Consider the following 15,273-nt stretch of genomic DNA (forward strand, 5'->3'; position numbering starts at 1 on the left):
GATTAGCTGGATAAGCACAGACCACCTCCAGAACACAGCTATGGTCAGTCTGTCCCTGCGCTCTTGCTGTTTGTCTAATGCACCCCACAGCCTGACTGGAGCCATGACTGACACCCTCACCTAAGGCACCTTCAACGTCGTGCAATTCTTCTGTGTCGTTTTTTGTAGTTCGACCCATTAGGACAAAAGGGAGCAGTACGTTCTTAATGGCAATTCTGTTAAGGCAAGGTACAGATCAGGGCTGAAAAGAAGCATTTCAGGACATTCAACGCAGGAAAAAAGCACATTACTTTCAGATAAAGCAAAATGCTGTGCAGGTGCACTAGAGGAAACGGACAAACAAGGAGTTTCAATTTTCAAAATTCATTTTACTGGAGAGAGGAATGAGTTAAAATAAGAGGATCTTTCCTGTGCATCTCATTGGGGAAAAAGGTATTTGGAACAAAGTGAATGCTCTCTAGAAAGATTTTAAAAGCCATTTTCTGTCAAAAGAAAGATACGACATATTCCATCTTCTGTTGCTGTTGGTGCACACATAAAGCAAGTGCTCTCATAAAATTTTGTCAAAATAACAATGCTGGAACAAAGGGAGGTGCTCTGTGGAAGAAATAAATAACACCTGCACTGTTAGATAAGTATCTTACCTAAACTTATTATTTCCTGGTGTTTTTACAGTGGAATCAACCTGGAAGCTGGCTCCTATCACTACACAACACAGGCATGATAGACCTCAAGCAAAAGACTCTGCTCAAGTTTCCAGTGAGAGGTGTAAACAGCTGTCTAGTTCTGAGTTCAGGTGGCTACAGTTAGCGGCAGTAACCAAGAAAGAAAAAGGTGATGATAATTCCCTTGTAGTAAAGTCTGTGTTTACTTTGGCACTTCATCAGAGACACCTTCAAAATTAGTCAAAACAAGCTTATGAAGACTCACCAGATTCATATGGCTAGGCCAGCTGGTCATGTTTCCCTATGAAGTATATTGCTCACTTTAGGACTGTAGTTCTCAGTGCCGCCACACAAATTTGTGCCCTTCTTATTGTTGTGAAAATTCTTAACATCCAAAAAATCAATACAGAAGTGCTGGAACAGAAATACTGGAAAGCTGCTAAGGGCAAAGAGACATACTCAACAGTACACCAGTTTCCATACTTCAGCATTTCATTAATTTTATTTTGGATCTTCACAGAAGCCAAATGCAGAGACTAAAGTTACATGCTGGTTTCCCTGCCAGAGGAAGTGGCATTCACGGCGAATGCAATGCAAAATAATTAAATAAAAATGTTATTGTTTCAAATACCAGATTTGTCAAATAATAGGTAATTTCTGAAATCTCACCTAAAAGGAATAACTAGAGCTGAGCAAGATCATGCCAAGAGGAACCCAGTAATTCACAGTAAGGAAATTACGGATCGTGAATGAGCATGAGTAACAATCAATTAGTTCTGCGTTTAACAATGTAGCATCTTTTTTTTGTTTATTTCTTTCCCAGCTTCCATTCTGATTTTGGTCCCATCTTCCATGCATTAGGAATATGATAAAGAAGGCCAACAGCCAGCAGGTTGAGGGAGGTGATCCTTCCCCTCTGCTCAGCACTGTTGAGGCCACACCTGGAGTGCTGGGTCCAGCTCTGGGCTCCCCAGTACAGGAAAGACATGGACAAACGAGTGACTCCAGTGAAGGGCCGTGAAGATGATTAAGGAACTGGAGCACCTGACATACAGGGAGAGGCTTGAGAACTGGGACTGTTCAGCCTGGAGAAAAAAAAAAGGCTCAGGTGGATCTTATCAGTGTGTACAAATACCTGATGGGTGGGAGTAAAGAAGACAGAGCCAGACTCTTCTCAGTAGTACCCAGTGAATGTGGAAGAGGCAATGGGCAAACCGAAATACAGGAAATTCAACTTAACTTAAACAAAGCAGAAAAATTTTTTTAACTGGTCAAACTCCCAAGAAAGGTTGTGGAGTCTCCATCCTTGGAGATATTCAAAATCTGACTGGACAACACTTTGGGCAGCGGGTTTGGACTAGATGATCTCCAGAGGTCCCTGCCAACCTCAGTCATTCAGTGATTCTGTGATTCTACGGAAATGGAACAATTTATTGTCTGAGGACACAATAAACATCTATAAATGCCTCTTCAGGACTTTTTTCTGTATTTTCCAGGTCTTAAAAAAGGAAAGAAGCAAGACCTTTCAAAAGCTAATTCTATAGGCTGCCTTCTCCTTTGAGCTCTGTTCTGCTATTACTTCTCTGGTCTATTTTTCTCCCTTTATCCATAATCACTAATATGTTCTATTAATCTTTCTTTTCCCCACTTGCAGCTTTACCGTTCTCTCCCCCTACAACTGTTTTCCTCTTTCTATACGCTGTACAGCACACCCCTTCTGATTTTTATCTCTCTTCAAAGTCTTCCTGCTTCATTCTCACTGCTTGTGTTCCTCTCACTAGCATTTCTGTGATTGTCCATACTGACAGACCTACAGAAGGAAAAAAAATCCATGCAAGGCAATAATTCAGTTCCTGCACTCCAGTGGGTTAGCAGGAGATTAAGTAAAAAGACCTCTGTACTTAACAGGTGTTTTTTACTTATTTTGCCCATTCTGCTTTTGCTGCAGTTCAGCTCTCTATTTACTTGAATAGTACAGCGTGTCTTTACAGAGCAGCTCAGAGCTGCACAACACGTTCTCCAGAAGTCAATACACTTTCAGAGAGAGAGGACCAAGGGAACCCAGTACCAGGTAGTACCTCACCTATAGCCTTCAAGAGGTGCATACACCCTCACCGGAGCACAGGAGAAACAATCTTCATGATAGGCCTTAGACAGATCCACAGTTCTGCGAAAGGGCTTGCAAAGAGAGGCACCTGCTTCTATAATCTGCCCCTCGAGGCTAACCAGAGTCTATTTTTACTTTACACCTTCTTTGCAGAAAAGATCTTAGAGGAAGGTCTTAGCCCACTGAAGTTACATTTAAGTTTTGCCATGGGTGTTAGTATGCTAACAAATTTCTCCCTTGTTGCAACATTATGGTAACTCTGTACTGGGACTAGTCCCTTCAGCTGGGTGAACAGGTTCAATGGCGAGTGATCTAGCTGGTGAAGCTCAGGAAGGAAGGGAACCTTCCTTCCTTATTAAATGTAGTTTACAAAAGGATGTAAGCTTTTTTTTATCCAAAACCACCTGTGTGGTATCATCTAACATGTCCATGCGATTTTTTTCTACTGTGGAGTGTTTGCACTGAGACCTATCTTAAAACCTTGTTATTTATTAGGTGAGAAACGTAGGCCACCTAACTTCTTCCTGGAGTACTGACACTCTTTACACCTTCATTTAGCTAGAAGAAAATGAGATATGATGAGAAAAGGTGTTAGAATAACTAAAGAAACCCTAAAATTCCCATTAAGAAGCTAGATTGTGCCTGACATTATTTAACATCAGGATTGACTAAGGTTGATCCAGCTAAGAATTCAACATTCAAATCTAAAAGAAGCATAGTTTTAATTAAGTCTAGCCTGGTACATGAGTGAACAGAATCCACTGCTGTTATACCATGCTTCTTTCAAGCTAGATAGCAATTGGATCCAGGCTTCTCCTAAAACTTTTAAACCTTGGATGGTTCCTCCTGAGAGTGAAGAAACACATTTCAAAAGCAGCAAAACATTTTCAGTAGCGAAAACTATTTAGGCATTGATGTGACTTCATAACATTCATATTGAAGCACTACAGAAAGAGGGGCAAGGGGGAGTTAGATTGACACCTTATTGGGAAAGGCACCTATAAATTGCCTGCTGATTGCTCTCTCAGCCGAACTGTACAGAGAAAGGCAATCAGTAGGAGAGAAGCACAAGGTGACAGCAAGAAGACTATAACTAATGTAACAGACAGCAGTTACAGCAGCTCTAGCACACTGAAAGGCTACAACTTTCCAGATAACATAGTAAAAAAACTCTTTAGAAAGCGCAGAGATACTGAACACTGAAATGAGAACACTTGTATGAGTGAGGTGCCTTTACAACACCTGCCTCCATCCAAAAATTGTCTGGTTTTAGTAGTCACAAGCAAGTTTAGCAGCTTCTTCTAAGATACTGTGACCACGCATTTGGTATGTTTTCCTGTCATGGGGACAAGTGATTGCTGCTACTTAGAAGAAACCCTTGCATGATTAGTGACCTCTTCCTCTGCTCTTTTTAGTACAAACCTTAAGTGGTTAAAAGCAACCAGCTTTTCTTTGAACTAGAAGAAAACAAAGTGCTTCAGAGATTCAGAGGCTACTGATATGTATTTAAAGAAATTACAGACTTTCATCTGAGACCAGTTCCTGACTAATACTGCAGACAGACTAATACACATTATCATCAAACACATAGGTATGCTGTAAAGTATGTGTGGCTGAGCTTGCAATCACTAGATCTTTTATGTAATGATGTAAACATACCCTAGTGCTATTCCAGAGATAAATTCTAAATGTAAGAAGCAGAGACTGACAATATATGTTTAGCATAAAGAGAAGCTGGATCAAAACCGCATGTCAAAGCTGAAGTTTTTTAATGATTGGAGAGAGGAAATGTCAGGACAGCCTGTACTGTGCAAAATTTTTACTCGTGTATGTCCTTCTAACCTGAACTCAATGAGACAATAATAAGTCCTTCTGGTGAGAGGAGGTGAAATGGAGTATCTTGCTGCAAAACAAACTCAACATCCAAAAACAATCTCAGATTCACATTGTCACAAAGCTTTCAGAAGCACAGCAACACAGCAGCGCTACAGAGAACTGAGCCCCACAGGGGTCATGGCCAAGACTGGACTGGGATGGGAAGAGCCTGGTATTCTCTGTGCTCGTTTTCTCATTAGAGAGCTGACAGAGTGATGTCATCTAAATGCAGAGCTCAAAATCCACAGAGAAATTCGGACATTGAAGGATATCATTTTATCCCACACAGGTTAAGCAGAAATTTCAGAATACTGTGCTACATATTTCATTTTTATCTCATTGACATAAATATCTTTATCATTCCTAATATTCCGTAGAAAGTATCTGTATTCCAATAGTTGAATAATTTTATTTTTGCATGTTTCTGATCTTATTAAAATGAACAACTGCAAGAAAATTTCACAGACAAGTTTACAGGATGAGATATTTCTTGACTGCTGAAATCAGCATTTTTCAGTCCTAAAACATTACAGTAGGATAAATGCTCAACCAGCTCTAGGTCACAGCAATTAGAGTTGATATCAAATTATGACAAGAACCTCACCAAAGAGGAATTCTCCAAGCTACCATTAATATTCTAGTAAAGATGTCCTTCACCACTCATTTGGTGCCTTCCCTGGCGATCCAGGAAACGCGTCCAAATCATGCATATGCACACTTTCTCACATGCATTTATTCTGAAGCAACATGCTTTACCTGTCCCTGCACATCACAACTCGTTCTTCAAACACTAAGAAATGCAGTGCAGCAGAATACAGAAAAATAGTTCACTGTGAAATCTGTGTGGTTGTAGCTAAACTTTTAATTCACTGCACTTCTCAACCCTTTATTACCAGAGGAAAAGACAAATAGGAAAACATATAGCTATTCTGTTGTCTCTATACACTGCTGCAGGTAAAATCTGCAGGAGTCCAGAAAACAGTGCTCCTTCAGTGCAAATCAGTATATTGCTGGCAATCCGCACTCTGCAAGGGGTCCTCAATTTGAGGAAAAGAGTCTCCCGATGTGAATCAGCTCCAGTTACAGAGGTGCCAGTCTTATGGGTGTGCCTCCCTCATAAGCTGCAGAGATGGCATTGAGGGAGGTATCTACAGGAAGCTTTCCTTCCAGAGAGCTGGCATGGGCACTGGCTAGACCATTAGCCTGGAACATAGGAAATTTAGGCTTAACTACCTGTTTAAACACAAGTTCTTGTATGACCTTCCATGATTTAGTTTCTGTTTGCCTTGGTTCCTCCACTAGGCAATGTCATGCCTGCTGTAGAAGTGTTTAGGAACCCAGAACAGATGTATATTGGAACAGAAGTGGATGAGATAGGCATCCAGTACAAGGAGTGATATCTGTCTGGCATGCATTTCTGCGTAATACATTCTGGTTTTAAACCTCTCAGATTTTACAGGCAATAAAACCTACTACCACGTCCAGCACTTCACAGGACTACATATAAAGTAGGTCACATGACAGAGAAACAAGCATCCCTGCATGGCAGCCTGTCCTTTATCCACACTGCAGTGGCATCTGGCCCCCTCTGCAAACATTTTTTCTGTGGTGAACAACTGCAGGATGAGATGGCTTAGCAAAGAAATGGCTGCTTTCCACTAGCTCTCTCCCCTGTGCACTGCTGCGATCTGAGCACTGTTGTCATATAAGTGGAAAATAAATGGACAAGACTATTTGACCTTCTGGAAGCCAGCAGTTTCTGCTGCAGTGGGGCACGTGCTAACGCTGGCCTTAGCCAAGCCTGCTTCATTCAATTGCTGAATCTTGTTCACTACACGACTCTGTGCATATGCTCATACACACCCCATATACTCCAGCTCCCTGCATGCACTCCTAGTTGCTCAGCACAAACAGGCGAACCGAAGCAACAGAGTGCCAGGGCCACCTTCTTCACTAGATTTCCCACTGGTGTGAAGATGTTCTGATGTTAGAGTCTCAACAGTATTGAAGCTACAAGGCTTGACCTGGCCACCACCTATGTGTGTGTACTGATTTGTACATTTTAGACGAACAAGATGTCACTATGTGCCAGAATACTGGGTAGAAAAATTGGTCTTTGCGATAAGTCACAGCTTCTTCCTTCATTAGCTAGTGCACCCAAGATTTGAGTTGATTCTGTTACACTGAAAGACGGGTATAGTAGGCATTATATTTTGTCAGTAGGGGATATTTAGCTTTCCAAACATGCTTAAGTATCTGAATGGAAAACAAATGGAAAGCAAATGAGAATCTTTTTCTCCTCAGAAAGAAAAGTTTACAGCAACACTGTTTGTTAGAAGGAGGATTCCTGCAGAGAATTTATCTGCTCCTTTCTCCCACTCCTCAAAAACGACTCCCAAAAAGGATTTTGCTTCCCAGAAACAATCTGGAGCTTTAATGAAAGATACTTTAACAGAAGATAAAACTTGCATGCATGGATTACTGCACGACTGTAAACCCAGGACACCTTTGCTACATGCTCCAAATATTACTATGCCACTTTAGAAATGACAAAACACAGGAACAGAGAGATCAAATGATTTTCTGTTTGACCATCCAAAATCAAATGGATACTTGCCCACAACATCCAGGATTTTCTAATCCTAGTCACTAAACCACAGTTGTTTTTGATATTGTAAAACGGAAAACTTCCAAATACAGTATTTAAGAATTCATTTAAAAAAAAAATCTCTACTCTCACCATTACGGACAGACCTCTCTAATGGATTGCATATACATAGAGATCTACTACTTGAGAATTTAGGAGTCAAAATTCAGTTTCCTTATGTTCATTACTGGTTTACAGGGATACTGTTTGGAGGCAGATCCCTCCCTGTAGGAACCTTATAAAAGCCTCTTCTGCTGTGCACAGCCTTAAATAACAAACTTCTTCAGAACATACTAATGATCAGCAATGGAAAACAACATACAACTTAAGACTTAACGATAGAGATGATGAAAATGCCATAATGGTTGTAAGGCAAAGCCAGTGAAATTTTTACAAGAAAGCAAGCAAGCCCCAAGGAGACTTACATATATAACACATAAAATATAAACATATGTAACAAAACACAATAATATACTGGCTTATAAGTATATGTGTACAGCTGTCTACTAAGCCCATACATCGGAAATAGAAACAACGTTACAATATTGGTTTCTTAAAAATGTAATTCTGTTTTCATAAAAGTAGGGCTAGACTTCCAAAAAGGTCATCAGCAGTAGCCCAGCATCTACCATGTTATCACAGAAAATAGTTATGACATAACAGCTACATGTACAGTATTCTCTCAGATCTCTTTAATGCATTTTGCCAAAATTTACCCCAGTACATTAATAAAAATGTGTCTAGCATCTAAAGAAGGTCTATTTGCTAGCAGAATTTGGGCCTCAAATTAATGAAATTATGTTACCAGCAATGGTATAAATGCAAGTTTTACTCTAAGGTCAGACCAAAGCCCTATTAAGGGATCATTGTAGGTGTCTGGGTTACTAAAGCTAGACATTTGGCTAAGAGTAACGATTTTCACAGAAGAACTTCTGTTTTTCAAAACCTTGAGCTGAAGAATCCATCTTGAGCTTTTGCCTGGCTCTGAATTTGACTGGCCACTTCAAAAAGAGGTGGCTGGAAGAAGAATCTCAATCCTGTAAGAAATTCCCAGTTCTGGAGTACATTCTGCTCATTTCAAATTCCACATATTGCAATAATGAGTGGAACAGACATCATAAGCTTATATACATATTAAAGTGTTAGAGGTTCACTTCAACAAAGAGTGCATTACATTCTCTTGCATGATAAGTATCATCTTTCTTTTAATCTTCTTTAATTAGTATCCTACAGCTAATTTTTAATTCGACTATATATTATGACCAATGGGCAGATGATTCATAAACTGATATAGCATTTCAAAAAGTCTTTAATCAGTTGTCTGCATTCTTAATTATTTTGAAACTTCAGTATTTGTCAAAACCCACAGCACATTATCTTAATTTGTATTATGCCTGAAGGTTTCAGTGAAATATGAGTCCACAGTAAGTTAATGAATTTTTTGTGAAGCCTAGGAAGTTGTCGTGAAAACATCCTTCTCCTTTGCTTGGTTTGTACTTTTACAGAGTTTCACAAACATAGCTGTTTAAAGAAACATGGATTTGGCATGCTGTCTACTGGTTGAACAGGGATAACCCTGGGTGGTTAAAAATGTATTTGAATCAAAGCAACTATATGTAACTTATATGTGTCTTAAATAAGGCAAGAGGCCAGATTTTAGTCCATTAAAGAGGGGTTTTACCTCCTCAGATCCAGGACTCCAATACAGAACAGCTTTCTCAACAACCAGGAGCACAAAGCAGCTTTTTTCAAGCGATACTTGATTGTCTAGGGTTCTGTGCCAGGGAAACACTCAGGACCCTCCTGCCCTGAGCAGCGCAGCGCTGGCTTGTGGCCAAACAGCAAGATAGAAGGAACACAACTTTCATTTGGTTCCAGTCCCTGGTCTCAATACCACACATGCAATTTACATTAAACAAGCACTAGATAAAAAACAAATAAGCCTCAGAGCAGAGACCAGACACAGGACCTTCCAGCCAAGCACCTTGAACACTAGACACCACAATTATTTTCTTTCTTGTTTGATCTCCTTTGACCCCAGGAATACTGCATAGTGACCCACTTTTTAACTGTGGAAAATCAGATTGCGGGCAAGAGACTTCTTCCTCCATTTATAGCCTAATGCAGAGGGATTCTCTGGTGAAGCAGAAATGTGAATTTACAGCCATTCAAGTCATTGGCAGTTATATTCGGGAGAGCGGTGAGTGCTTTAGAGCATCAGTCCTCAGCGTCTGCCTCAGATGCCATAATTCCCCTTAAACACGGGGAAATTTTTCAGATATAGCACTTAGCATCTCCTTTGGGCTACTTCAAGTCTTTCTGCATTCACAAAGTTCTCACATATGAGATATTATGCTAAATTATACTTTTACTTTGTTTTGAGGGTTATCCCCTCTTCTTTTATAACACTTCTGACTCTTAAACACGCAGCATGCCTTATGATCACTACCCGAGGCCCTAAACTGCTTCCACTGCTTTTAGAGTCTGTAAGTTGTGCCCTGTGACAACCACAGTACAGTGCATGATGCCAACAAAGAGAAGAGGGAGGGGAGAGGCCTGCACAGCTCTGTATGGTGCCCCTGACCTGAAAATCCAAATTATATAATCTAGTTTTAATGAGGAATGAACCGTCAAAAGCACAATTCAAAAGCACTTCTGAGGACACTGGTTCTGTTTCCAAGTGCTTCCATGTTCCTTTAACCTGGAGCAATCATGCACTGATTCAATTCATTTTAAAGTTTCACTATAAGCAAAGGTAGGTCTACTATTACATTTTTGTCCTATGAAATACAAACATTGAGAAACCAAGGAAACTAGTTAGCAGGGTTGTCCGGACAGAGTAATTCAAGTATGTGAACAATGCAAGGAATTGAAATCAAATGGGGATGTCTCAAGAGAAAGGAAAACCTGGCTAAACAGATACCTCAGTACCAGTCCAGTAAACTGGATAGTTGTTCCTCTAATTTGACAGTCATACCCTATGACTAGAGTAAAAAACATGTTATGTGTACCTTCAAAAGGAAAAAGTAGGGAGGGAGAACTGACATTTTGCAAGACTTCAGTACCATTATTGGAGGAATGTGTACATCTAGGACAGAGAGGTAAATGCAAACTGTGATAAAATGCCACATGGTTTTATCAAAACTAGATTGTGGCAGGCTATAATATCTCTCTTTGATAACATAACTGATTTCTTAGACAAGGTCAATGCATTGGAACTAATCTCTACAGATTTAAACCAAATATTTCTTTTGCTGCCTCAAAGGAGATTATTAAAGTGGAAAAGATGGAGATCATGAGAACATATTAAGTAGATAAGAAGAAGAGATTACAACTGTTTACACTTTGGGGAAGAAAAGGGGTTTCTTTCTGAAATGAGTGCTGGCCCCAGTTCTGCCTAGTATTTCAATAAAAATCGTGGTCCAAGAACGACGGTGTGGTACTGAAGCTGCAGGTAACACAGAGTAGGGGGGTAATGCCAATACTGAGAACAAGTTTTCATGGAAAAAGAATTGGCCAGCCCCATGGTGTAGAGTCACAGAGATGGGATGCAATTCAGTAATGCAAAGACCTGCACATATAAACAAGCATTTTGTTGCTAAAGGCTGGACCTCTTTATTTAAGGGTAACAGCAAAAAAAAACAGCCAAAGGTGTGTGGCTAATGGTAAGATAACAATGATGTGCTGCCAAACCAGTTACCTCCAGGGATCACCAGGGCTGCTCATGGGTAACATTCCTCTAGGAATGTTACCTATTTACACTAGGAAATCGTCAAAAAGGTAGGCAAAGCTGCTGGATTTAAGCCTTCAGCCCTATCCCTGTTAATGTGCAAAAGTGATAAACAATATCCAATTGAAAGTTTACAAACTAGAGTACCAGTCAACAAGGACAGACACAGACTAAAATCTTGATTAGAAGAACAAACTCATTTTCATATTGAGATGAATTCAAACTTTAGGAATGCTTGAGTTTAAGCCCAGATATCAAATCCAAGCTCAGGAACATTCAGATCTGATGCTAGAGTCCAGGCTTATATTTCTGGAACTGTTTTTTTCATCTTACAAAATGAGAAACAACATGAAGTAGGACATAAAGTACATGCTGCTCCATTCTTGTACTGCATGAACAGTTTACTTTATTGACAGGCTTACAGAAGGGCAAGATTTCCTTTTCATCCCTTACTTGAGGAGCAGGCAGATGAGTGAGTGAGCAGGAGAGGTGTCAAGAGCGCTACTACATGCAGCCTTTGAACAGCCTGGAAAGGTGCATTCATTCCTTCTCATTGAACGCAAAGGTTGCTACTAACCTGCATATGTTTCACTCACATTCTCCCTGTCCTGTGAGCAGCCTTCTGGAAGAAACGTCTGTATATCAGATTGTAATGTAACACTGCTCTCCCAGCCTACTCAGTCTGACTTTTTTTCATCCTTTTCATGAGATTTGTTCTTGAGTTCAGAAATTAGCAATAGTATGTCTCTGCTGACCAGAATAAGCCATGAGCAGGTTGCTATTTCCAAGCATCCCAGTACAAACAAAAAGTAAACAGGAGGATTATAACAACTGTTCAGGGATTTTCCTCTCCCTTTCAAGTGTATTTACACTGCAGGGCATCTGCTTATGTAGACAGGTACTACAAGTGATGAACTATAGTATATGTAGAGACTTAAGCATTGACTACTAAAAACCTGAAGCAGCTCTAGCTCAGCCCGCTACGCCCATGCTGCAGGGCATACAGCTGGGGACAGAAGGAAGAAGGCTCTGAGGCTCCAGAAATGGAGAATACTACAGCAGGAATTTTACTGCACCTGTGCCAAGTCCTCTGGCTTCAGATTATGGGCTTTTACCATGCTGGGGGTAAAGCAGAGAGAGCTAACTGAATGACTGAAGTGAGGCTTGAAGAGGCATGTGAAGTATATACCTGCATTTAACAAAACTAGTCACTAGATGTCACCGTAAAATGCGGCAAACACAACAGAGAGGGAAAATATTTGTCAGTAAACATGGCCAACACCTCTCAGGAGCTCCCAACGAGAAGAGTGCTTTCTGCCTTCGGATCGAGCACCAGGAAATCTCAAAGCCTTAGCCAAAAGGGTAGATAAATCCCAGAATCAGAATCAGGCATTGAAGGTTCTGGGCACTGAATGCAGATCTCAAACTTGCTAGAATTTCAACATTCAAGATATTGAGCATTAACAGGAAACAAAACAAAACAACCTGCCAAAGGTGGCTCACATGCACTGTACTAAAATGTTTGAGTTTCACTCTACACTTACAGCATTTCATCCCGGGCCCTTTTGCCAAGTGTATTTCATTCAAAGCACCATAAAAGGCATTGTTGAAACTGGATCGCTTTAAGTGATTAAACTTTCTCCTAGCAAGAATGGTCAGCAGCAGTTACAACATAATCATGTGTCATATGCACATCACAGGAAGTTACGGCAATTAAACTTTTTTCCTCCCTCCCTCTCTACTATTCCCCACAGAACCTGGAATCTTTAACCACCATCTGTGTAACACTGGAGCTACTTTTCCGTCTTTTCTTGCTTCTAATGAATTTAGAAAATATTATGCCTTCCTCTACTTCTCCCTCCACACTTTAACCTCTCCTCTTTCTACAGAAGGTATGAGTTACTGTTTGATCTTCCTTGCAAATCTGCTCTTCCTGTTTCTCCACCGATAGTTGAAGAGGCTCAGTTCTTATGAAAGTGTATTTGTTTCTCCATCCCATCTCGTGCATGCCAACTACTCAATATAACAGCTGATAGTTTCTCTGCCAGACCTTCCTCCTTGTTGACTGCTGTCATTCAACTACTCCAAACCTCCAGAAATTGCCTTACCCATGCAATCGCTACTGTACAGGCAGTTCCAACATCTCAGCACACTAATACTGACATTCCTTTCACAGTAGCAAGAATCAGAAGTAAATCCCTGGCCTTACTGCAATCAAAAGTAAAATTCCCATTGGTCACAACAATACTAGGATTTCTTCTAGACATACACCACTGGAAAAGAATGGAACAACAGCTTCCATTTCTGCATCTGTCTAAATTATTTAACCAAATCATCTGCAATAATTGTGACTAGTTAATTGTGATTTAGCTGCTCATTCATAGTGAATTTAATGAATGAATGGTTTTGTGATTCCTGCTCTGTCATTGTATTTTTGACAGGTCTCATGATGTTGCAAAAACACACTGTTCTGTTTCCATGATGAGAGATAATCGTTCTCTATATAAATTTGAATATACCTTTTAACTTGCTTGTACTTTAAATACTTTTATGTACTTTTTAATGTACATTTTAATTTTCTTTTTCCCTGCTCTTTCCTAAGTCACTTCAAAATATTATTAAAAGCCACATGAGCTTGCAGTGACTGTACTAAGCAGAAAAGTGGGAAAGGCAGCATTATCTTCCTCAAAAACCTGAGTTAAATTTATATGGTAGGACCATTTCACCTGTGGTGAACTTGAATTCCCACCTGTGAACAGAAACCATTAGAAGTCTGCCTGCATGAGGGCTTTAGGACTGATCCCAGAATTTAAAAAAATAAATGACAACTCACACTGTAGTTCTTAATTCTTATCTATACACTATGTATGCAAAAAATACTTAAAAACTTAGTTTAAAAGACTTCACAAACGATCTTTCCCATTTGCAGACTTTTCTATTGAGTTCAGCAAGTGCCTGTGCAATTCATAGGCATTAAGGGATATAGTGTCCAAAACACAAATAAAATCTACACAAAGTATATTTGTCTCCACTTCATAACTGGGGAACTGAGATATAAGACTGTTGGAGTGTGTAATTTAACCACCACAGCCAGCTAGCTTAGTCATGATGTCAGGACTATTTCTCACCAGTGATAGTATAAAAAGTCTCACCTCTGACTGACAGCTGAGGAAAAGTGGCACACTAAATCACTTGTTGCTTTTTTGAACTATATTATCATGACACCCAGTAAAGCCTTGTATATTAAGCAGACAGAATTCCTCCACAGAAGCCTGTGAACAGCCAGCTTTCAGATAAGGACCCTAATTTTCACTGGTAACCTTTGTCAGACCTTCAAGGCTAGCACAGCAAGCTGAACTCCATTTTGGTTTACATATCGTCAGTAGAATTAAAGATGATGGATGAGATAGAAAAAAAAACCCAACAAGTTGACATTTTTGGATCCCAGAGTGAGTACGCAGTGCTTATTGCTAAGGGGAGGGAAAAGAGGAAACATATAATTGTATGTATGAGCAAGCTACAAATGTGAAAACAGAAGGATCGTACTCGCAGAGCTACACAAAGCCTCCCCCATGGGGTCACTGTTCAGCGTTTAGGTCTCTGATACTAAATCAAACAGATTGCTTAAATGTAGGCATTCAAGCTTAAGTCACTGAAAAGAAATCACTAGGCATTTAATGAAAAATCTGAAGAAAGAAGTGTATGTCTAGTTTGGATGATGCAATTAATTTAGTAACAGGAGATTAAAAAGACTTAAACAACTCAGCAGAACTTCCTTCTGAAGCAGCACCTACCATATACAATATACAATATACATATACATATACCAAATACAGCAGGTTGAAAAGGAAAGTTTGTTTCACACAAAGTTTTAGGATGGGTTCATCTCCTGAAACAAGACTTCAAGCCAATGGGACCAAACTCAAGAATTTACAAGAATGGAAATTTGGCTGTAATTTTGTTTCAGAAGTAATACAAAAAACGTTTCAGATATGAAATATGCTATCTGCATCCAGCAGCATTATGCTATCAGCTACTTAGAAGTGGGCTCTCAAGCTCCATGCTTCCCAGCGTAAATCCTGAGATCTCTGGAAAAACTGTCTCCTTGGATTCTTGGAGTTCCCAAGCCTGAAGCGGTTTACCTGGCAGGTCTGCCTTAAAGCTACAGATCTTGGAAAATTTGGATTTCACTGCCAGGATTCCATGTAAACTTCCTTTTGATTTGGTGGAATGAAAATTCTTGCTATAT

Source organism: Apteryx mantelli, chromosome 6 (genome assembly GCF_036417845.1).
Source record: "Apteryx mantelli isolate bAptMan1 chromosome 6, bAptMan1.hap1, whole genome shotgun sequence".
NCBI lineage: Eukaryota > Metazoa > Chordata > Aves > Apterygiformes > Apterygidae > Apteryx > Apteryx mantelli.